The following is a 25,545-nucleotide window of genomic DNA, read 5'->3' as shown; positions in this document are numbered from 1 at the left end:
CGCGCGTGAGACCGATTCTGCCAGCCAGTGCTCTGACCCTCCAGCCCTGTTTGCAGACATTCGCTGGTGGTGGGTCAGTTGAAAGAAATGAAAACTTACAGAATTCCATCAAACTTCCATTTACTGCATTTATAAGGTAAAAAATGTAATCTTTATTCATATTTCAGTCTTCTTGACTCCCTCCAAAACTTTGCTGAAAAACAATGGTGTCTTCCTGCGCAGATTTTTCAATGTGCGCTTATTTTTCTTAACTCGCCAGAAGGTTTTTCGGGAGTGCTCACATACGCCGACCTAGGAGAATTTTTTGGGGGCAAACTTCCAGAATTGACAAAAACTGTCGCAGATATCGGGTTACGCCCTCTATGATGCAAAAAAAAAACTAACCTAAAAAAATTGTAACTAACTGAGTTACGCTGGCACACATTCCTGAGGGAAACTTACATTTTTTAACTTACGCCAAAAAAAGCGGCGCGTGCCAAAAAAGCAGCACAAGTCACTGGGGAAAATTGAGCCCGATATTTCATGGTTAAAAGACACAACACTGATGTACTGAGAGAACCGGGAATCAGTCTGAGAAATTATGGCTTGTTCCTGAAATCTATACCCCTGTAGCTAAGTTTGGAAATGGTACAGTAGTTCCTGTTGGAATTAGGCATTTAACAAGCATGGGTTTGCTTTTTATATCTTATAAGTTGAATAAATGGCATATTTTAGAAGGAATACGCAAAGGATCTCCACTTGATTTGTGAAGTAATAGCAATGACTTACATTTATATTGCACTTTTAACGTAGTAAACCGTCCCAAGCTTCATAAGAGCGTTATCAAATAAAATTTTACACCAAGCCACATAAGAAGATATTCGGGCAGATTGGTCAACGAGGTCGGTTTTAAGGAGCATCTTAAAGGAGGAAAGAGGTCGAGAGGTGGAGAGGCTTAGCAGAGGAATTCCAGAGTTTTGGCCTTGGCAGCTGAAGGCACGGCCATTATGGGTTGAGCGATTAAAACCGGGAATGCTCGAGGCCAGAATTGGCGGAGCACAGATAGCTATGGGTGAGGTGGGGTTGTAGGGCTGGAGGTGATTAGAGATAGGGAGGGGCAAAACCATGAAGTGATTTGAAAACGAGGATGAGAATTTTAAAATCGAGGCATTGCTTAACCAGGAGCCAGTGTAGGTCAGCAGCACAGGGGAGATGAATGAGCAGGATTTAGTGTGAGTTAGGATACGGGCAGCATAGTTTTGGGTGACCTCAAGTTTACTGAGGGTAGAACGTGGGAGGCCACCCAGGAGTGCATTGGAATAGTCAAGTCCAGAGGTAACAAAAGCATTGATGAGGGTTTCAGCAGGAGATAAGCCGATGCAAGGGCAGAGTCGGGCGATGTTTAGGCGGTCGAAATAGGAGGACTTAGTAATGTTGGGCCCAAGTTTCCACATGATTTGCGCCTGATTTTTAGGAGCAACTGGTGGAGAACGGACTATCTTAGAAATAGCAATTCTCCACATTTTTTTTTCTGCAGTTCTAGTGAGGTAGAACAGTTCTACTTTGGAACAGAATTTTTTCTTCAAAAGGGGGTGTGTCCGGCCACTGACGCCTGATTTGAAAGTTTCCACAGTGAAAACGTACTCCAAACTAACTTAGAATGGAGCAAGTGAAGATTTTTATAGAACTGAAAAAACCTGTTCTACACATTAAAAAATCAGGCGCAGGTTACAAATTAGGCGTCCAGAACGAGGTGGGGGGGGGGGGGAGGGGAAGGGAAGTCATTAAATTCTATAATAAATCCTTATTTATACTTCTACAAATATTATACAAATAAATCCAACCTGAATAAACATTTATAAGCAAAGAAAAGATTAAATAAACCATCTTCCTACCTGTGTGAAAGTGCTTCAGGCACAGAGAATGCTGCAGTCAGCCTCACAAGTTGAGGCGCCCGTTCGTTCCCGGGGGGGGAGGGGGGAGGAGGCGCCCATTCGTTCCCGCGGGGTGGTGGGGGGGAAGGAGGCGCCCGTTCGTTCCCGCGGGGTGGGGGGGAAGGAGGCGCCCGTTCGTTCGGTGGTGGGGGGGGGAGGCGCCCGTTCGTTCCCGCGGGGGGGTGGGGGGGGGGGGAGGCGCCCGTTCGTTCGGGGGTGGGGGGGAAGGAGGCGCCCGTTCGTTCGGGGGTGGGGGGGAAGGAGGCGCCCGTTCGTTCGGGGGTGGGGGGGAAGGAGGCGCCCGTTCGTTCGGGGGAGGGGGGGAAGGAGGCGCCCGTTCGTTCGGGGGTGGGGGGGAAGGAGGCGCCCGTTCGTTCGGGGGTGGGGGGGAAGGAGGCGCCCGTTCGTTCCCGTGGGGGGAGGGGGGGAAGGAGGCGCCCGTTCGTTCCCGCGGGGGGAGGGGGGGAAGGAGGCGCCCGTTCGTTCCCGCGGGGGGGTGGGGGGGGGGAGGCGCCCGTTCGTTCCCGCGGGGGGGTGGGGGGGGGGAGGCGCCCGTTCGTTCCCGCGGGGGGGTGGGGGGGGGGAGGCGCCCGTTCGTTCGGGGGTGGTGGGGGGGGGAGGCGCCCGTTCGTTCCCGCGGGGTGGTGGGGGGGGGGAGGCGCCCGTTCGTTCCCGCGGGGGGGTGGGGGGGGGGAGGCGCCCGTTCGTTCGGGGGTGGTGGGGGGGGGGAGGCGCCCGTTCGTTCCCGCGGGGGGGTGGGGGGGGGGAGGCGCCCGTTCGTTCCCGCGGGGGGGTGGGGGGGGGGAGGCGCCCGTTCGTTCCCGCGGGGGGGTGGGGGGGGGGAGGCGCCCGTTCGTTCGGGGGTGGTGGGGGGGGGGAGGCGCCCGTTCGTTCCCGCGGGGGGGTGGGGGGGGGGAGGCGCCCGTTCGTTCCCGCGGGGTGGTGGGGGGGGGGAGGCGCCCGTTCGTTCGGGGGTGGGGGGGAAGGAGGCGCCCGTTCGTTCCCGCGGGGTAGTGGGGGGGGGAGGCGCCCGTTCGTTCCCGCGGGGGGGTGGGGGGGGGAGGCGCCCGTTCGTTCGGGGGTGGGGGGGAAGGAGGCGCCCGTTCGTTCCCGCGGGGGGGTGGGGGGGGGGAGGCGCCCGTTCGTTCGGGGGTGGGGGGGAAGGAGGCGCCCGTTCGTTCCCGCGGGGTGGTGGGGGGGGGGAGGCGCCCGTTCGTTCCCGCGGGGTAGTGGGGGGGGGAGGCGCCCGTTCGTTCCCGCGGGGGGGTGGGGGGGGGGAGGCGCCCGTTCGTTCGGGGGTGGGGGGGAAGGAGGCGCCCGTTCGTTCCCGCGGGGTGGGGGGGGGGGGAGGCGCCCGTTCGTTCCCGCGGGGTGGTGGGGGGGGGGAGGCGCCCGTTCGTTCCCGCGGGGGGGTGGGGGGGGGGGAGGCGCCCGTTCGTTCGGGGGTGGGGGGGGGAGGCGCCCGTTCGTTCGGTGGTGGGGGGGGGAGGCGCCCGTTCGTTCCCGTGGGGGGAGGGGGGGAAGGAGGCGCCCGTTCGTTCCCGTGGGGGGAGGGGGGAAGGAGGCGCCCGTTCGTTCCCGTGGGGGGAGGGGGGGAAGGAGGCGCCCGTTCGTTCGGGGGTGGGGGGGAAGGAGGCGCCCGTTCGTTCCCGTGGGGGGAGGGGGGGAAGGAGGCGCCCGTTCGTTCCCGTGGGGGGAGGGGGGGAAGGAGGCGCCCGTTCGTTCGGGGGTGGGGGGGAAGGAGGCGCCCGTTCGTTCCCGTGGGGGGAGGGGAGGGGGAGGAGGAGGCACCTGTTCGTTCCCGGGGGGGAGGGAGGAGGAGGCGCCCGTTCGTTCCGGCGGGGGGGGGGGGGAGGAGAGGAGGCGCCCGTTCGTTCCCGCGGGGGGTAGGGTAGCGCCCGTTCGTTCCCGCAGGGGGGGGAGGAAAGAGGCGCCCGTTCGTTCCTGCGGGGGGGGGAGGAGGCGCCCGTTCGTTCCTGCGAAGGGGGGGAAGGAGACAGTGAGAAGGCTGCAAGTGCTGATGTGCTGATGGCAATGTGCTTTTATCAAAAAATGTTCAAAAATTAAACTGCTGCAAAGAACTACAAAAATGGCCGAGTGCCAATGTTTCCTTCACACTGAGCATGCGCGAACGTTCCAACGCGCACGCGCAGCGTTGCCGGCAGGAAAAAACTAATTTAAATGGTATCCGCCCCCTCCCACTTACAAAATCGGCGCGAGTGTAGGCTCCGTCCCCCTGGGCGCCGTGCCAAACAGACAAGGAGCTGCAAAGCGCTCCAGAATCGCGCGTATTTTTTCCGGCGCCGTTTTAGGCGCGAAAAACGGGTGCCCAGCTCGGAGGGGCGCCCGTTTTATATCGTGTGGAAACTTGGGCCCGTTGTGTGGATATGTGGTAGGAAGCTCATCTCGAGGTCAAATATGACATCAAGGTTGCAAACAGTCTGGTTCAGACGCAACAGTTGCCACGGAGAGGTATGGAGTCGGTGGCAGGGAATGGAGTTTGTGGCAGGGGCCGAAGACATAGCTTCGGTCTATCCAATATTTAGTTGGAGGAAATTTCTGCTCATCCAGTACTGGATGTCGGGCAAGCAGTCTGACAATTTAGAGACAGTGGAGGGGTTGAGAGAAGTGGTGAGGTGGAGCTGGGTATTTATTGTCTGTACACATGTGGAAACTGCCGCTATGTTCTTGGATGATGTTGTGAGCGGCAGCATGTAGATGAGTAGTAGGAGGGGATCAAGCAATGTTTCCTTTTGAGCCGGCTTTTAAATTGAAATAAACACGCATGCATGGAATTTTGAATGGGCTGCGCAGCCCATTAAAGGGGCCGTGCGACTCAAAATAAATCACAGGGATCATTGGGGCCAAGAATCGATCCTTGGGGGACACCAGAGGTAACGGAGTGGGACCAGGAAGAGAAATCATTGAAGGTGATTCTCAGGCTACGACTGGATAGATAAGAATGGAACCAGGCGAGTGCAGTCCCACCCAACTGGACAATGGGAGAAGCATTAGAGTAGAATTGTGTGGGCAACCGTGTCAAAGGCGATTGAAGAAATAATGCCAGGAATAGAAATTCAACCCATATCAAAAAGAGCAATTTGCTTTATTTTATTAACTTGCAAACCTAGGTTTGGTCATATGACTTATTGTGACTGGTGGTTAAAAGAATGAAGGAGTGGGAGGAAGAACAGTTTTAAGTGATATAATATAAGCAGAATACATACAAGTTTTTCAAAGGAAGAATTAAAAACCGTAAAGAGAAAGGGCAGATGAATGAGAATAAGTCTTTCAGAGATAAGTGACTTTAAATCAGAAAGGTAAAAGTTGCATATCCTGATTGTCATTTATTACACTATGCCTTGGGTTAATGAAATTGGGTATTTTTCTTTGATTTGTCTTGATATAGTTCACTGAAGTATAATTAGATTATGCAGCATGTTAAACCTGAGCTTTAGTTTGTTTCCATAGGAATAGAGTAGGAAATGAAAATTGGCAGTAGCAGAATAACTCGGATTATGTAGTGGGAGGATGCGAGGAAACACATTAGTGACTTAATGTATCAAAACTCAGTACCAATTTTCTTTGTACCATGAATGAAATTAAAAGGAAAAAGACATCCCAAAGCGCTTTACAGCCAGTGAAGTATTTTTGAAGTGTTGTCACTATTGTAATGTAGGGAAATGCGGCAGCCAAATTGCATACAGCAAGATCCCACAAACAGCAATGAGATACATAACCAGAGAATCTGTTGTAGTGATGTTGGTTGGGGGATAAATGTTGGCTGGGACCGGGGCGAACTCTCCTCTGTATCGGGGAGAGTGCGTGTTTTTCATTTAATCGAATTCTTTTCCTGTAGTTGATGAATTTGTGTCCAATAATATGGTCACTGTGTGCCGGAGCAGTTAAAAAAAAATTGCTTCAGTTCAGTGATTCACATTTGTGGAGTGCAGATCGCTGTGACCAGCTGCTATGTGTTGGACCTACATGGTGTGGAGAAAAGCCAGTCCCATGTGCAGTTAGCATTTCATTTGCTTCCCAGTAGTCAGTATATTGAAATGATGATGCCCCTGCTGTACCTATTCTACAAATACGTTCACTTCAGGCACCTATTGAGACCAAACTAATTTCACCTTTGGGCACTTATAGTTGTCAGAAAGTGAATATTTTCATCTTGTTTTAGACCCAAGTTTAAACGAATGTCCCAGAGGTGAACAATGAGTCTCTGAGATTGTTTGCTGATTTGATTCACTGAACCATGTATGGAACTTTCATAGCTTCTCTTAATGTGTAATCTTTTGACCTTGAAGTTTTTAACTCTCTGACTCTTACCATATATTTTGAAAGCAAGTATGGTGAGCTTTAGTTTAATGCAGGTAGTAATGAGTGAACTGTGGCATTAAGAATAGAGAATGTCTGCTTGAAATGATTATAATTTGTTGCTAAAGCTCCCCATGTGCTTTGTATGTCTAGAAAATACACATGACTGATTCTGATGTATTCTTTCACTGCTCGTCTTAGCATTGTTGTCTTGAACAGCAGTTGCAGAAGACTACATATCCTGTTTGGCATTGTGCCTGAGTAAATGCTGTAAAATCTACTGTAGGAGCTTCAGTTGTTCAATGATTTCCTTTCATTGCAATAGGGTGAGACTGAATATATTCTAATGATTGAAGCCATATGTTCTCAAGTCATTACCTTGCTGTACAATTTAAGTTGTAGTTTATTGAAGTGCAACCATTGCAATGGGCAGCATCTGGGATCTGAGTTTAGGTGTTTGTTTCCATGGGATACTGTAGGAAATGCAAAATATCTAAGATAGTTTCACGTGTGTATATTTACTGAAACCTATGCTGTGGAGAGATTCAGTCAACAATGTGTGTTTTTTTTACAGGTTGAGGTATACCGTAGTACCACTTGCTTTCTGGCGATGGTCTCATTTTGGCCAGCTTCTGATTGATCTTGGCTGCAATTCAAAACTTTCTGTAGTGGTGGCAAAGCCTTTCCACAAGATTTTCCACAGAATTTCATTTATTACCCCAGATCTGTGGGTAATGTTAACACACAGCTAGCTGCAGGGCAGAAGTTGGTTGCTACAATGTCCATCCTAGAAGTCATTGCATGTTGGCACTTCCTGATAAGTTATCCAATTAAAACCAGATAGCTCAAAGATATAGCATCTGGCAGAGAATATTGTTTGTGAATAAATTATTGGGTTTTTATTTTTTTTAAATTGGGATTGAATAGAGCTATGGGATTCCATATTTATCGAGTAATTGAGAGTTTACAACTATTTATGTGAGTTTGCTATCGATGGAATATACTTCGTGGAATGGCTTTTCCTCAAAGTCTGGGCACCTTAGCAGGTGAGAGAAATTACATTGGGCACGACCTGAAGTGATTAAAATACTTCAATTTAAATTTGTGAGAATTACATTCTATACATGGGTTTTTGCAACTCTTAAATTTGAAAGACTTTTGCAATAGAAACTAAATGGGGCTGAATGATGAATTGTCAATGAATTGCATGGTGTAATAATTGCAGTTCGACTTCTGGCTCACCTGTCAAAGTGCTGTATATGGATCACTACTATTCATAATAAGTACTGAATTATAAGGTGTATCTTAGTATAGTTTTCTGTTGGTTTATCCTTAACTCTGCAAAGAAGAGTACTTTGCACATAAATATTTTTCTCCATAAATGTATTGCAAAATATCTTTCTTTCTTATAGGTGGGGAAATTCATTTGTACCGAGTAATCAACTAAAGTGTATTACAATAGGCACCAACCTACATTTATCTAGTGCCTTTAATGTAGGAAAACACCCCAAGGCGTTTCACAGAGCCTAATCGTACAGAAATTGACAGCATCAAAGGAGGAGAAATTAGGAGGGATGACCAAAAGCTTGGTAAAAGAGATAGCTTTTAGGGAGAGAGAGCTATAGGAAGGGAGTTCCAGTGCTCAAGGCCTAGATGGCTGAAGCATAGTCACCAATGGGGGAGGTGAATGAAGTGGGGGTGCATAAGAGGCCAGAGTTGAAGGAGTGTAGAGTTCCAGGAGGGTTGTAAGCCTAGAGAAAGGGAGGGGATTTTGAACACGTGGTTGAGAATTTTAAATTGTAAGCATTGAGGGACTGGCAGCCAGTGAACTCAGCGATGGGTGAGTGGGGCGTTCAGGTTAGGATACGGGCTCAGAGCTTTGCTTGAGCTGAAGTTTTTGGCGAATGGGAGGCTAGTGAGGAGAGCATTGGAGGTGACAAAAGCATGTCTGATGGCTTCATTAACACAATCGCTGAGGGAGTGGCTGAGATGGGTGATGTTGTAGAGAAGGAAGAAGGCAGCCGTTGTGTTGGAGTGAATATTGAGTCAGGGTCAAATAGGACGCCAAGGTTGCGAACAGCCTGTTTCAACCTGAGACATGGCCAGGGAAGGAGATGAATTTGTGAGGTAATGAATTTGTGGATGGGGGCGAATCTGATGGCTTTGCTTTAATCCTCCCAATGCTTAACTGAAGGAAATTGTGGCTCTTAGGATGACACCAAATTTGGGGGGGCTTAGTCAATACTGTAGTGGACCAAGAAATTACAGGAGGACAATAATAAACTTGCAGAATGGACATATAATTGGCAAATGAATTTCAACACAAATGTGCATTATTGCATTTTGGTAGGAAGAATAGGGAGGTCACTTATTACTTGGAGGGTGCAAGTATCGAAGGGATAGATGAACAACGGGATCTTGGAGTACAAATGCACAAATCACTAAAATTAGCGACATAGGTTAACAAGGCCATAAAAAAGACAAACCAAGCACCAGGGTTTATTTCTAGAGGGGTAGAATTGAAAAGTAGGGAAGTTATGCTAAACTTGTATCAAACCTTGGTCAGACACTTGGAATACTGCGTACAATTCTGGTTGCCTTATCATAAAAAGGATATAGAGGCACTGGAGAGGGTGCATAGAAGATTTACAAGGATGATACCAGAAATGTGAGATATACTTATCAGGAAAGGATGAATATGCTGGCTCTTTTCTCTTGATAAAGAAGGTTGAGGGGTGACCTAATCGAGGTCTTTAAAATTATGAAAGGTTTTGATAGAGTAAATACAGAGAGAGTGTTTCCACTTGTGGGGAAGAGCATAACCAGAGGCCATCAATATAAGATAGTCACCAAGAAATCCAGTAGGGAATTCAGAAGAAATTTCTTTACCCAGAGAGTGGTGAGAATATGGAACTCTCTACCACAGGGAGTCGTTGAGGCAAATAGTATAGATACATTTAAGGGGAGGCTAGATAAGCATAAAGGGACAAGAGAATAGAGGGCTATGCTGATAGTTCGGCGAGGAAAGACAGGAGGAGGCTCGAGTGGAGCGGAAACACCGACATGGACTGGTTGGGCCGAATGACCTGTTTCGGTGCCGTATATTCTATGTAATAAGCAGGCTAACAATACAGGAAATGGAAGGGTAGAGAGAGGTGGTGGAGATGTAGAACTGAGTGTCATCAGAGTATATGTGGAACCTGATGTTGTGTTTGGATGATGTCGCCGAAGGGGAGTATGTGGATGAGAAATAGGAGGGGACCAAGGAAATTCCAGCGATAATAGTGCGGGGGCAATAAAATAAGCCATTGCTAGAGATTCTCTCGTTACAACTGCATAAGTAAGGGTGGATACAAATGAGGGCAGTCCCACTCAGCTGGACAACAGAGAAGAGGTGTTGGAGCAGGATGATGTGGTCAACCATGTCAAAGGCTGCAGAGAGGTCAAGAAAGATGAGGAGCGATTGTGCACCATAGTTATAGTCGCGAAGAATGTCATTTGTGACTTTGATCAAGGCCGCTTCAAGTGTTGAGGCAGGGCAGAAACCTGATTGGAGATTGGGCAGTAGTTTTCAAGGACAGAAGGGTCGAGGGTGACTTTTTTGAGCAGCGGTGTGATAATGGCAGTTTTGAAAGTAAGGAGGACAGCAACTGAGAAGATTAGATAGAATTATATAGAATTGGCAGTACAGAAACAGGCCATTCGGCCCAACTGGTCTATGTGAGTATTTATGATCCATAAAGCCTCCTCCCACTTCACTTTATCTAACTCTATCAGCATATCCTTCTCTTTCCTTCTCCCTCATTTACTTATCTAGCTTCCCCTTAAATGCATCCATGCTGTTTGCCTCGACTACTCCTTGTGGTAGCCACATTCTAACCACTATCTGGGTAGAAAAGTTTCTTCTGATTTTCTTATTGAATTTATTAGTGACTATCTTGTATTTATGACCCTTAGTTTTCGACACCCCAAAAGTGGAAATATCTTCTCTTATGTCTACTTATCGAACCCCTTCAGAATTTTAATGACCTCTATCAGATCACCTCAGTTTTTTCTTTTCTAGAGAAAAGAGTCCCAACCTGTTCAATCTTTCCTGATAGTTATAATCTCTCCATTCTAGTATCATCATTGTAGATCATGTATTGCACCTTCTCCAGTGCCTCTATCTATCGTTTTTATAATATGGTGACCACAACTGTGGTGTAACCAAGGTCCTGTATATGTTTGACATAACTTCTCTGCTTTTCAATTCTATTCCTCTAGCAATCAACCCCAGTGCTTAGTTTGCATTTTTTATGGCCTTGTTAATCTGAGATGGTACTATTTAAAATATTGTCAGGCATAGAGGCTGCCCGTGGCTCCGGCGTAAGTGCCAATGGCGGAACAGATTGTGTTTGGTGTGACTGTCAGATGCTGGAATATTGTGTCCAATTATGGGCACTGCACTTTAGGGGCCCAAGTTTCCGATGCTGGAGAAAACGGCGCAACTCCGAGATTTACGTGACCTGCCTGGGATAAAAAGCGTGCTGGAATCCCACCGAGGAATTCTCCGGTCATCCTGGAGCGTGGCGTGGCGCAGCGGAGTCTCCTTGGGGCGGAGCAAGCCGATCGCAGCCTGCAGGGGTTCGGGTCGAGGGATCAGCGCTCTTCTGAGTGCCGGCACCGTTGCGCAGGCGCGTTGGAGCATGCGCACTGCGCAATGGCTCAGCAGGACGTTTTTCCTCCAGTCTGTGTTTGAATGGTGTGGGTACCGGGGAGGGATGGAGGATTGTGGGAAGGGGGCATTGGGGAGGTGATCGGTGGGGGAGAAGCATGGCAAGGGATGGAGGAGCGTGGGTTAGGGGACACTCGAAATGATCGAAGGGCCGGAGGAGAGAGCAGGGGTGCCTTCGTCCAGCCGTCGTCCCACCGTGTTCAAACCCACCTCCTCCACATCCCCCCCCACCGCGTTCAGCCCGCCTCCACCCCACCCCCATACACATACACACCCCCACACCACACCCCCCCCACACTACACCCCCCCACACTACACCCCCCCACACTACACCCCCCCACACTACACTCCCCCACACTACACTCCCCCACACTACACTCCCCCACACTACACTCCCCCACACTACACCCCCCCACACTACACCCCCCCCACACCACACCCCCCCACACCACACACCACATCCCCCCCACACTACACCCCCCCACACCACACCCCCCCACACCACACAACACACACCCCCCCACACCACACACCCTCACACCCCACACCACATCCCCCCCCACACCACATCCCCCCCCACACCACACACCCTCACACCACACCCCCCCACACCACATCCCCCCCCCACACCACACCCCCCCCACACCACACACCACATCCCCCCCAACACCACATCCCTCCCCACACCACACAGCCCCCACACCACACACACACACACACACACACACACACACAACCCGCACACACCCCCTCCCATCCCTCACTGTCAGATACAGAGAGAGAGAGAGACACTGACAGAAACACCTTTCCTTCACATAAAGGTAGGACTTTTTTTTATTGATTGGTTGCTTATTATTTTGGTCTTGGTGCTTTAGGCGCAGGGTTCCTTCTATTTTTTATTAATTAATTACTTATTACTTTTTGTGCTTTGTAAATGTACTGCTTTGTTTTGTGCTTACTGCTTTAAATGTACTTTGCTTCTTTAATGTTGTTGTGAAGGTGTTTATGTAAAATCCTCTAACTTCCCTCCCCCCCCCCCGGTTGTGATGTTGATGTGTCCTTTGTGTTTAATGCTTTCCAGCTCCCCGTCTCGGCACTAAACTTAACTCTAGATAAGGTTTTTCAGAACCTACAAAAGTGGACACTTACTCCATTCTAAATTATTCTGAAGTAAGTTTTCGCTGCCAAAACTTGCAAAACAGGCCTAAGTGGCTGGACACACCCCCTTTTGAAAAAAAAATACCTGAACTAAAATGAACCTAAACTAACTCACTAGAACTGGAGCAAACTCAGTGCCGCGAATTGCGATTTCTAAGATACTCCAAACTAAACTAGTTGCTCCAAGAAAATTGGAGCAACTCCACCCAAAACTTGGGCCCTAGGAAGGGTGTGATGGCTTTGGCGAGGATACAGAAGAGACTTATAGTATGGTTCCAGGGATGAGGGATTACAGTTACATGGATAGACTGGAGAAGCTGGGGTTGTTCTCCTTGGAGCAGAGAAGGCGAACAGGAGATTTGATAGAGGTGTTCAAAATCATGAAGGGTTTAGATAGAGTAAATAAAGAAACTGTTTCCAATGGTTGAAGGGCCGATAACCAGACTGTTGCCAATCCTTTCTGCCACGGGAAGCAGTTACTTATTTACTCTTATCAAAACCATTCATGATTTTGAACATCTCTATCAAATCTCCTCTTAACCTTCTCTGCTCCAAGGAGAACAACCCCGCTTCTCCGGTCTCTCCACATAACTGAAGTCCCTCATCCCTGGTACCATTCTAGTCAATCTCTTCCACATCCTCTACAAGGCTTTCACCTCCTTCCTAAAATGTAGTGCCCAGATTGAACACACTATTCCAGCTGAGGTCTAACCAGTGGTTTATAAAGGTTCTTGCTTTTGTACTCTCTTCCTCTATTAATAAAGCCAAGGATCCCATAAGCTTTAACAGCCTTCTCAACTTGTCCTGCCATCTTCAAAGATTTGTGTGCATACACCCCACCCCCCCGTCTCTCTCTTTCTACACTCACTTTAAAATTGTACCATTTAGTTCATATTGCCTGTCTTCATTCTTCCTACCAAAGTGCATCACTTCACACTTCTCTGCGTTAAATTTCATCTACCCTATGTCCGCCCACTTCACCAATCTGTCTCTATCCTTCTGAAGTCTGTTGCTATCCTTTTCATTGTTTACTCATTTTTGAGTTTATATCATCTGCAAACATATGCCATGTGTAGCCAAGTCCAGGTCATTTATATCAAAAATAACAATAGTCCTAATACTCTCCTCCTCCTTCTTCGGCAGTCCCTCGGAGTCGAGGATACTGGGGTCCTAATACTACCACTGAGGAACACCACTCAATAGTTTCCTCCAGTCTGAAAAAGAGCCATTCACCACTACTTCCTGCTTTCTATCCCTTAGCCAATTTTGTATCCAATTTTGTATCTATCTATGCTGCCACTGTCTTTAATCCCGTGGGCTTTAATTTTGCTAACAAGTCTATTATGTGGTACTTCGACAAATGCCTTTTGAAAATCCATATACACAACAACATCAACTGCATTACCCTCATCAGTCCTCTCCGTTACTTCATCAAAGAACTCGATCAGGTTAGTCAAACACAATTTGCCTTTAACAAATCCATCTTGACTTTCATTTATTAGTCCATTCTTTTCCAAATGCCAATTACTTTTGTCCTGGTTTATTGTCTCTAAAAGTTTCCCCACCGCCGACGTTAGGCTGTCCGGCCTGTAATTGTCGGGTTTATCCCTCCCCTTTTTTTGAACAGGAATGTAACATTTGCAATCCTCCAGCATCACCGCCATATCCAAGGAGGATTGGAAGATTGTGTGCAGAACCTCCCCAATTTCCACCCTTGCTTCCCTCAGTAACCGAGGATGCTTCCCATCTGTACCAGGTGATTTTTCTATTTTGAAGACTACCAATCTTTTAATACCCGCTGATGACTAGTATTCTTGTTAACATTATTATTAACATGGCCACTTTAGCATAGTACAAGATGAAATAGCAGAGTAACTAAAGCCCTGGAACAATACTGTAAATATTTGAAGGAAATTGATTTTCGTCACTACTTTCTGTTAATGTACACAGTCAGAGATTGTGGACTTTTTTTTTAAAGCAGCAAAGTATGGGCTCAATTTCCCCCAGTTATCTGAACAGTTTTTTTGGGGAGTAAATGAAAATCTCCAAGTTTCCCAAAGATTCTGCGCCAGCGTAACTCAGTTACGATTTTGTTAGGTTAGGATACTTTTGCATCATAGGAGGCGTAACCTGATGTCTGCGCCAGTTTTTCAGATTTAAGCAAGTTTGGCCAACTTGCATTTTTCCCAGGACAGCGTATGTGACCAATCCCCCAAAACTTCTGGGCACTTAAGAGAAATCAGCGCACATTAAAAAATCGGTGCAGAAAGACGCCATTGTTTTCAGGCGAAGTTTTGGAGGGAGTCAAGAAGGCAAAGAATATACACCATGAAGATTAATTTCTTCGGAGTACCACCCCACCACCAGGCGTCTCCTCGCTGGGCTTGAGGGTCGGAGCGTCAATAGGCAGAGTCGCTCCCTCGCCCCGACACAGGGGCTCGGGGCTCGGCTTCAAAAGAAGTGCGGGGGGAAGGGGTGAAGCCGAACTGAAGGGTTGAGAACCCTTACGCTATACAGCAGCTTCAAAAAAGGCAGGACTGGGTGGGCGGGTGGAAGACGAGTCACTGTGTCCGGGCGAGGGAGCGATTCTGCTGGCCGACCCGCGAGCCCGGTGAGGAGACGTTCGATGCTGGGGTGGTACTTTGGGGGAAAAAAAATCTAAATTAATGAATTGCATTCGACTTTGTTTCTTCATTGAATGCCTAGCTTCCCGTTCTAAGTAAGCCTATTGTGCATGGGCAGACCAGGATGTGGTCCATACTAGGGCGTGCATCTTGGGGAGAGAGTGAGGAAAGAAGGTGTGAGTGCTTTCTCCTGCTGTTTTGAGCTTCTTGAAAAGCTACAATTAAATTATGGGGCAATATTGACAATGGTATACCTCGTGCAAGTCTTCTGCATGATTGTGCTATGGAGGAGAAGATCGATTATACATCATCACCTGAGGAACCTCAGAGCACATAGGATGATGGGCAGGAGGCCTTACCCACGTCGAGTATATCGAGACAGGCATTCAAACCTGCACCTGAGTGATGCAGACTGTGTGAGAAGGCTGCGTTTCCACAAAGAAGTTGTAAATGAGATCTGTGAGTTAATAAAAGCAGACCTGCACCTGAGAAGCGTCAGGAGGACTGCTTTGTCAGTTGAAGTAAAGGTTACAGCTGCACTTTCATTTTATGCATCTGAATCATTCAGGCCACAACTGGGGATGTATGCACCATTTCTCAACATGCAACACATATCTGCATTCGACAGGTGACTGCTGTACTATATGCCTGGAGGAATGACTACATAAAGTTCCCCATGACCGCCCAGGCAATGCGTGACAGGGCTGTGGGCATCTCCAGGATTGCTGGCTTCCCAAAGGTACAGGGCTGCATTGATCGTATCCACATCGCCTTGCGAGCACCTTTGTAGGATTCCAAGATGTACAGGAACAGAAAAGGCTTCCACTGAATGAATATGCAGCTCGTCTGTGACGACATGCATCGCACCATGGCAGTTGATGCGAGATATCCCGGGAGCACCCATGATGCGTTCATCCTACGCGAGAGCATTATATCTGCCATGTTTCAGCAGCAGCCAGAAGGCCAGAGCTGGTTACTGGGCGACAAAGGGTACGACCTCACCACCTGGCTCATGACTCCCCTACACGTGATCTGGACAGAAGCTGACTCGGAATCCAACATGTCTCACATTGCGACACACAGCATAATAGAGAGGACCGTTGGCATCTTGAAGCAGCGTTTCCGATTCCTGAACCATTCCGGAGGCTACTTGCAATACTCCCCTGAGATTATCGGGGAACAAAGAAATGGCAGACCAATTGAACAAATACTTTGGATCTGTCTTCACTAAGGAAGACACAAATAACCTTTTGGAAATACTAGGGGTTCGAGGGTCTAGCGAAAAGGAGGAACTGAAGGGAATCCTTATTAGTCAGGAAATTGTGATAGGGAAATTGATGGGACTGAAGGCCAATCAACCCCCAGGGCCTGATCGTCTGCATCCCAGAGTACTTAAGGAAGTGGCCCTAGAAATAGTGGATGCATTGGTCATCATTTTCCAACATTCTATTGACTCTGGATCAGTTCCTATGGACTGGAGGGTAGCTAATGTAACACCACTTTTTGAAAAAGGAGGGAGAGAGAAAACAGGGAATTATAGACTGGTTAGCCTGACATTGATGGTGGGGAAAATGTTGGAAACAATTATAAAAGATGAAATAGCAGCGCAGTTGGAAAGCAGTGACAAGATCATTCCAAGTCAGTATGGATTTATGAAAGGGCAATCATGCTTGACAAATCTAGAATTTTTTGAGGATGTAACTAGTCGGGTGGACAAGGGAGAACCAGTGGATGTGGTGTATTTGGACTTTCAAAAGGCTTTTGACAAGGTCCCATACAAAAGATTAGTGTGCAAAATTAAAGCACATGGTATTGGGGGTAACGTGTTGACGTGGATAGAAAACTGGTTGGCAGACAGGAAGCAGAGAGTCGGAATAAACAGGTCCTTTTCAGAATGGCAGGCAGTGACCAGTGGGGTGTTCAGTGCTGGGACCCCAGCTATTTACAATATACATCAATGATTTAGATGAAGGAATTGAATGTAATATTTCCAAGTTTGCAGATGATACTAAGCTGGGTGTTGGTGTGAGCTGTGAGGAGGATGCTAAGAGTCTGCAAGGTGACTTGGACAGGTTAGGTGAGTGGGCAAATGCATGGCAGATGCAGTATAATGTGGATAAATGTGAGGTTAATTCACTTTGGTGGCAAAAATAGGAAGACAGAATATTATCTGAATGGTGACAGTTTAGGAAAAAAGGAGGTGCACCAAGACCTGGGTGTCATGGTACATCAGTCATTGAAGGTTGGCATGCAGGTACAGCAGGCGGTGAAGGCGGCAAATGGTATGTTGGCCTTCATAGCTAGAGAATTTGAGTATAGGAGCAGGGAGGTCTTACTGCAGTTGTACAGGGTCTTAGTGAGACCTCACCTGGAATATTGTGTTCAGTTTTGGTCTCCTAATCTGAAGACGGACGTTCTTGCTATTGAGGGAGTACAACAAAGGTTCACCAGACTGATCTCGGGATGTCAGGACTGACATATGAGGAGAGACTGGATCAACTGGGCTTGTATCCACTGAAGTTTAGAAGAATGAGAGGGGATCTCATAGAAACATATAAAATTCTGACGGGATTGGACAAGTTAAAGGCAGGAAGAATGTTCCCGTTGCTGGAGAGTTCCAGAACCAGGGGTCACAGTCTAAGAATAAGGGGTAAACAATTTAGGACCGAGATGAGGAGAAACCTCTTCACCTAGAGAGTGGTTAACCTGTGGAATTCTCTACCGCAGCAAGTTGTTGAGGTCAGTTCGTTAGATATATTCAAAAGGGAGTTAGATATGGCCCTTACGGCCAAAGGGATCAAGGGGTATGGAGAGAAAGCAGGAAAGAGGTACTAAGGTTGAATGATCAGCCATGATCTTATTGAATGGTGGTGCAGGCTCGAGGGGCCAAATGGCCTACTCCTGCACTTAATTTTTATGTTTCTATGTTTCACTGTTGTCTGCTGCATGCTGCACAACTTAGCCATCATGAGGCAGTAGCAGCTGGTAGTAGAATACCCACCTGAAGTGAGAGTGGCTGATGATGAGGAGGAAGCTGCAGATGACGAGGAGGTGGAGGAGGAGATGAAGGACGAGGAAGCCATGCAACAACCTGAACCTGGAGCATGACAGCGGAGGAGGGCGGGCCGTCGTGCCGTTTAATGATTGCTCGAGCCTTGTGCCAGCAGCTCATCTGTGAATGCTTTGTTGCCTGAAGGTTCAGCGTCAACTGTTTGAAATGGACTATGTTTACTGTTTGGACCTGTTCCATAATGTTGTATTGTGTTAATGGAACAAATAATGGAAATGATTCCGTTAAAATGTAAAATATATTTTATTCAGAAGTTTAACACTTTTTTTGTACTTTAATAAAAATATTCTTGCATCAATCTTTAAAGTTTTCAGTTAAGATCACTTACAAACTTTTAAACTTGTAAACTTACATCACTTGGAAAAAACTTTTAATTTGAGAACAGTTACAACAGTAACAACAATAATAATCTTAACAACAACAACAACAACAGCAAAGAAAGGCTACACCCATCTCTCCTCCGCCTTATTCTAAGTCCGCCCGCTGCACTTGGTCTTGGTGACTCCACCCCTACCCGCAGGCGGTGGCGCAGCGTTTCTTGGGTTGGTACCAAGCTTATTCTTTCGAGCATCTCTGGTAATGCGCACTTCTTGATGGGGGGGGCGTGGGCAGGCAGTAATGCGGAAGGCCCGGCTTGGGCCTCTTCAGAGGCTGGTCTGGGGATTGGAGTGGGAGTGGCAGTTGATTCTGTCAATGGCCGCGGGGTCTGGGCGTGTTCCCTTATTGCAGCAGCTAACTTCGACATTTCCCTCCCTCATGTTCCCTGACAATGTCTCAACTACCTGCAACATTCCCTCCCTCATGTGCACCGACAGTTTCTTAACTACCAGCGACATTCCATCCCTAATGTGCCCGGACAGTGTTCCCATTTCTTGAGAGTGTTGTTACTTCTCTCGACAGTCCCGAAACCTCACCACCCACCCCACTGATGGTGTCCAGGAGTGATTGCGTAAGGTCACTGCTCTCCCCACTCATTGCCATCATCTGAACCACGTCATCTGTTACATTTTGCACTTCAGGAGAGTGCTGTCGAGCTCTCCTTCCCCTCCTCAGCCTCCTCACCCTGGGACCCGCAGCCTCGGACGGTGTGGCCCTGGGTGTGGCTCGCTGCATCCCCCTGGAACCCGCAGTCTTGGATTGTGAGAAACCATGGAATGTTCCAACACTCGTACCACTCAGAAAAGGGGCTGGCACCTCAATGGGCAGCACCAGCATCTCCTCCAGAGTGAGTACAACAGTGGGGGCTTCATCCTCTCCCTGCTCCCCCCATGCTTTTGGATTGGAAGATGTTCCCCTCTTCGGGCTTGTCTGCGTCTGCATCGGCTTCTGCCTCGTCAGGGTCGGCCTCAAGTTCTGCAAAATATAACAGAACACAGACAAATGGTTAGCAGCAGAGGAGGGGGCAGGGTGGGTGGCATGAGTAGGCTCACACATCACAGACCAGGCAGCAGGCTCATTTGAAGGACCACGATGTATGAAAGAACACTGCATCAACCGAAGTGTAGCTGACGGAGACATCCCCATGAACCGAAGCATGGCTAGCCCATGCAGTACTTAACTTTTAGCACAGCCAGAATGTGGAATTTGCAGGACTTGCCTCTCCCTCGAGTGTGGGCCCAGCTTGTACAATGGTGGTTGCTTTTCTCCAGGCAGGACCCATCAAAGCAGCGACCCTCTCTTCCAAGGGTGTCAGTGGGTGCAGATTTGCCGGGCCTCCTCCTGTTCGAGTTTTCCCTCTGTTGTGTGCCACCTTCCTCTGCAAAGATGAAAATAAAACATTTTAGAGAAGGTGTCTTTCTGCTGGGTGGGCCATAGAGATGGTCACATTTACAATTGCAATTCCAGTGAATAACTGAAAATATTACTTATACTAACTACCTGACCATGGTCCTGCCATTTCTTTTTGCACTGGCCTCCGGGTGGTCACCATTGCACAGTAATCTTGTGCAAGTTGGTTCATTTCTTTTGGTGAAACTTTTACGTGACCTCTGCTGGTGTCCAGCTCGTGCCATCTGGCCTCAATCACAGTAACTAGTGCCTCCACTTCCTCTTGCTTCTTGGTCCTTGAGCCACGTTGCATATTGCAACTCCGATTTTTTTCCACTGAGAATTAAAGTTCTCACACAGAACTCAAAGTTCTCACATGCAACTGGCTTATTAAAAATAGCCGAATGCAGACCGGGAAGCGTGCGTGCCCATAGCAGTCACATAAAAAACATCATTTTTTCCCCCCGCGCATGCGCAGAACGGGGGGGTGGGGCATCATTTTTTCGGCGCAGACATTAGGCTCCACCTCTCCCCGAAGCTAAAGGACAGGCTGCGTGGCGCCAATTAAAAAAATTAGAACGGGGAAGCTTTCAAATTTTTGGAGGGCGTAGTCGGGCCCCAAAAAATAGGCGTAACTCTTGAAATAAGTCAAAAAACGGCATTGGGGAAATTTGAGCCCAATATCCTTCTTCTGAATTCTCATGCCGGGATGCAATTCCAAAGACACAACAGCCCACAGGCAACTATTACTGAAGTGGCCATCTGAATAAGAATGTCAACAAGGATATTAGTCATCAGCGGGCATTCCACTTGGTTTTTTATTTGAAGTTCTTCCTGATGTGAAGTGGGAGAGGTTCTAATTTGCTGCCCTGAGTGCTCCACTCGCTCAGTAATTTGAACTCTCTCATCACGATCTTGAGCCTTACTGAAAACCAATTCCATCATGTTCAGAATTTTTGGCTTTCACCTGCTTTAGCAGGAACATGTTGTCCATTTTATGTTAATTTCATATCATTGTGGCACGTAATTTCAATGTGTTACTGTGCAGGTCTGTTTTAACCTGCAGTAACATGATAAATTTCAGCTTGGAAGATAGCATCACTTCCAGTACCTGTATGGGCTGGTGGCATTCGTAAGCTTTAAGATTGTGTTATAATTATATTTTTTAAACAATCCTCCTTCCCTACCATGAAAGGCTGCAACTTTCATAACCTATTCAAGTAACGAGCAACTCTGAAACTTGGTTACCTGTTTAGTCTTTTAAAAGAAAGTCTGACATTTTATATAGTGCATTTCACGACTCAAAGCGCTTTACAGCCAATGAAGTATTTTTGGTGTGTAGTCACTGTTGCAATGTACCTCCTCAAAACAGCAAGGTTTTTACATTAACTTACTTTTTGGACAATTTTCCCCCAACTCAAGACTGGATGCAATTCCATGGGTACTAGTCATTCTCCATTACCTCACTCAAGTGCCCATTATTCATGAGTGCACCATGATGATGAGCGTCAGCAGGATATTTGACTCTTGGCGGGGGTGGGGGAGGGGAGGCGATGGTGGTGATCACAGCCAAGCCTGATTGTCTTCACAGCCGAACACGACTTACATAAGCACTATCTCCCAACATAGGCCAGTGAATAACGATCAGGAATGAGAATCCTGACCAATTTCCCTTCCCCCTTGATCCAGAGATGTAAAGCCAATTGTAATAATCCTATTGTTGGTCTGGCTAACTCAGCTACTCGCTGCTGGAACCTCTTGTGCCATGTGGGTAGGTAAAACTGTGGGTTTTAATTCAACCTATATGTTATGGTAAAGACAAAAGGTAAATCTGAAGGCCAAATTAATTTAATTCACAATGTGATTGAAATTTTTAGTTTACCAAAGCAAACACGGCATTGATAGAAACAAGACATGTTGATTGATGAGCCTAGATACTCTGCTTTTGATGCAGTTGAGATCTAGATGAGTACTGATGGATTTTAAATGGGCACCAATGGAAGTCTGCTGTTTGCACCCTATTCTCCATGGTCCGTTTATTGGTATAGCTTCAGGTGTAGATTCAGATGGGTGTAGGGAACACACAAGTGGTGGGAGGAAATGTTAGGATGGGGACAATTGAAGGGTAATGTCATAATAGTGTGGCAGAAATTGTGAAAGCCATTGGAGAATCAATCCATTAGCAGCCATTGCCAAGACTGAAGGCTTAAAAATGAATGGAATGAAACCCCAAGATGCAGGCATGAGTGCTCAGACAAGGGACTGAGCAGCCTGAGACTTGAACCCCTGTCTGGCTGCTGAAGTTGAAGGTGGTGCCGAGTGAGGTGGTTGCAAGGACAGTGGCGCTCTGTTCCACTCTACGGCACCATCCCTTTCATCAACACTGCGACATATATTGAAGGAGATGGAGCCATTTTTCAGGTCACACCTGACTGTTACTGTCACTGCATGTATCTTTGCAGCAGATGGTGCAGCTCTGCACCAGACTATCAGCTGACCAACATCCTACCATCCATTTTTCAGTGGTCACCGACTGGCAGATGTACCAATATCAGCAGAACTGGTTTGGTGGTATCTTGACAGTTGCTGCCAATTAGGCTCCACTGCCTCATTTCCTGCTGTTCCACCAAGCAGCCCTTCTTTCATGCTGTGTCACTTAAGCATGACGTACTGTAATTGGGGTACCGCTGAGGAATATCCATTATTACAGTCTCTTCGTGGTGATATCAGTTCTGCTGTCTCAGCCCCCTTTGGGAAGTGGAACCTCCACATGCACCAACTGTCTGCTAAAGTGAGGTAAGTGTAACTCTGCAGGTGTAGGTGTGAGGTACTGGCTAACAGAGTATCTCTCGTGCAGCCAGACCGGCCTGACATCGCTTTGTAGCTGCTCTTCTCAATACCTCAAGCGGAAATGTTTATTGGGGAAACCATGTTACCAGTAATGGTGCTGAGGAGGTGGGAAGAAATAACAGGCAACATTTAACACAAAAGCTCATCAGCACCCAAGTGCCATCAAAGAGAAAAAAGAAAAACACTGGGCGAAATACACTTCCTTTAATATTACTGTATCCTTTCCATGCCATATACTTAACCGCAGCCTAGCAAACCAAGTGCCTATTTCACGCCAGTGTGATTTACGCCCATTGTTAGAACAGCAAGAAATAACTTGGAGGTCAGATACACCCCCCTCCCCCGCCCCCGCCCAAATTCATATTTAATTGAAATGCAACCTGCCTGAGGCAGGTGTTTCTATCATCGCTGAATATTATTTTATAGCATATACAATGTCATGTGGTATACGTCATGGTGATTCTTTCCGATAGAATGCAACAGGTACTTAAATGGTCATTAAACAGAAATGGAGAAACTGTTTTTTCTTGTACTGATTACTAGACATTTAATGACCAATTACTTTGACCTTTTCGAGTTGATTTCAGCCTTTGTAAATATTAATTGCAATATGAACAAGACTTTTTAAAGATGGATGTGAAGATTAACAATGTAATTATGGATTACAGCTCTACACATTAGGAATGAATGTTGACTTCAAAACACAGGTCAAAAAAGGACTAAATTGGAGTTCTTTGGATTAGTGGAGCAGAGGATCACCTACCCGCCTTACTGTGGGTGAAAACCCCTATTATGGTTTTAAAAGTATTTTACCAACTGTAAGGAGTATGCATAAGCACTGCCACCATTTTGACTTTCCTTGTTTCAATCCTGAGTGGTATGAAAGAAACAAGGCTCAGCCATGGCGCTGCCATGTACCATCTCCTCCAAGGGGGTGAGGTGAGGCTAGGAATGGGAGATGTGCCGATTGTTGGTAGGTGAGTGATTGGAGCGGGAGGTGGGAGTCATGCAGTGAGAAGTGTGTGACGCTAGTGGTGCAGTTGGTAGGAGAGGGCTTATGAAGATGCATTCACTGAGGTCATGAAGCTTCTTTGGGCATTGGAGCCAGGTGGTGGGCAGTGTCAACCTCGGTGACGTGGTCCCACATCCTTTCTGGAGGACTTCCTGGCCTCTGTGGGTAGAGTACCTCTCTTGCAGTGTTGTGACCCCTTGAGCAAAGCTGGAGTGCTGCGTGCAAGACCCTGGGTGCCCATCCTTGGCTTGCTGAGCCATTTGTGTTTGTGCTGAAGTATGTTTCCCTTTTTTTAGGGATGCGTCTATTTGTACTGCCAAAACGGCTGTCTTTTCTCTGATTGGCTCGCCAATATATCTTGCCCTATTGCTGATTGGTCCCCTTGGAGGATAAGCCACACCCTGAAGTTCCTTTGGAATGTGAATTGGAACCGCCCAGCCCAAGTTCTGACTGACTTTCCAATTTTGACTTCAGAAGCCACAGAGGATAGATCTCCCCAAAAGCCACCAAGTTCCAGCCGAAGTTCCTTACCCCAACGCATGTATCCCTCCCCCAGCTAAAGTCCCTCCCCCAGCTGAAGACCCTTACACCAGCGCAAGTGCATGACCTTAAACCCCCCGCCCCACCACCACCACCATAGATGGGGCATTGTGTGCGGATTGTTAACAGGTTTACTGGGTATGAAGTGAATAGTGACAGTGTCGTGACTTCTGGATATCATCCACTCCAACGATATCCCTTGTAACACACGCACCGAGCTTTCCGAGAAAGCGGGTGTGGGTGTAAAGGGGGTTGGAAGAACCTTTCTCCCTTCCGATTCTCCACCCCCCCCCGGTCTCTCTCTCCTTCCCCCTCTGGTGTCTCTCGCCTTCCCCACCACCCCCACCCTGTGTCTCTCTTTAATCCCACCCCGTGTCTCTCTCTTTCTCCCCCCACCGAGTTAAAATTCACACACGGGCCTTCTTGACACAAAGACAAATTTCCCCTTGTTCTCTTCCCTCTCCATTCTCCTCACCTTATAGTGTCAGCTGTGGCTCAGTGGGTAGCACATTTGCCTCTGAGTCAGAAGGTTGTGGGTTCAAATCATACTACAAAAACATGAGCACAAAAATCTAGGCTGACACTCCAGTGCAGTATTGAGGGAGTGCTGCACTGTCGGAGGTGCCGTCTTTCAGATGACGTTCACCCGAGGAAACCGTCTACTCTCTCAGGTGGACGTCGAAGATCCCATGGCAGTATTTCGAACCCTGGTGTCCTGGCTGATATTTATCCCTCAATCAACATCACTAAAACAGATTACCTGGTCATTATCATATTGCTGTGTGCAAATTGGCTGCTGCAGTTCCTACATTACAACAGTGATTACACTTCACAAAAGTACTTCATTGGCTGTAAAGCACATTGGGACATCTGGTGGTCGTGAAAGGTGCTATATAAATGCAAGTGTCTTTTTTCTCCTCCTCACCCCTTCTCTTCCTCCTCTCACCTCTCCTCATCCTCCTCCTTCTCCTCGTCCTCTCACCCCCCTCGTCCTCTCACCCACTCTCCTCATCCTCTCACTCCCTCTCCTCATCCTCATCCTCCTCCTCCTTCCATCTCCTCCCCTCCCGCTCCTTGGTTCAATTATCTGCCTGCCCGCATTCCCCATGTACAATGCCATGGGAGATTTATAATTAATTATTTCAGAACATTTTTGCAGAATGTTTGTTTTATTTCTAGTTGGGATATCATTGTGTGATCTGAACTGCTACTGACATGCTGTTTAGAGAGAAAATGGGATGGATTCCAATGTTTTGATCGTGCATTAACAAGATTAAATGTCTTCCATTGTGTTCAAACTTCCTGTGTATAACTTCAGATGTTGGGTATAGCCAATTTCATTTTTCCAAATTGTTGAGAAAAATACCCCAGAGTACAATCCACAGGCCATGTTTGTAGAAGATTGTGGGATCCCAGGAAAATAGGCACCATTATAGAAAGTAAATCCATCGAAATGTTATGCTAGAGCTGCAGGTTGCCTCGACATCCTACACTCAGACAGTTGTGACTATTTTGGGTTGCCTTGGTTCTTTGGAATGTGAGTGACGTTAAAAATTATCTGGATTCATCTATTTTTG

At 47.5% G+C, this 25,545-nt stretch overlaps 1 protein-coding gene across 2 annotated transcripts in view; it reads left to right on the top strand.

Annotated features, from left to right (window-relative positions):
- The window catches only part of arhgap10 (Rho GTPase activating protein 10), a 279,199-nt gene that overhangs the window by 78,342 nt on the left and 175,312 nt on the right, over window positions 1-25,545 (top strand). The window lies entirely within an intron of this gene.

The sequence above is a fragment of the Pristiophorus japonicus genome, chromosome 2 (assembly GCF_044704955.1).
Source record: "Pristiophorus japonicus isolate sPriJap1 chromosome 2, sPriJap1.hap1, whole genome shotgun sequence".
In the NCBI taxonomy this organism is placed as follows: domain Eukaryota; kingdom Metazoa; phylum Chordata; class Chondrichthyes; family Pristiophoridae; genus Pristiophorus; species Pristiophorus japonicus.
The sequence above is the reverse complement of the archived record's forward strand: the minus strand, read 5'-3'. Positions and strand labels throughout refer to the sequence as shown.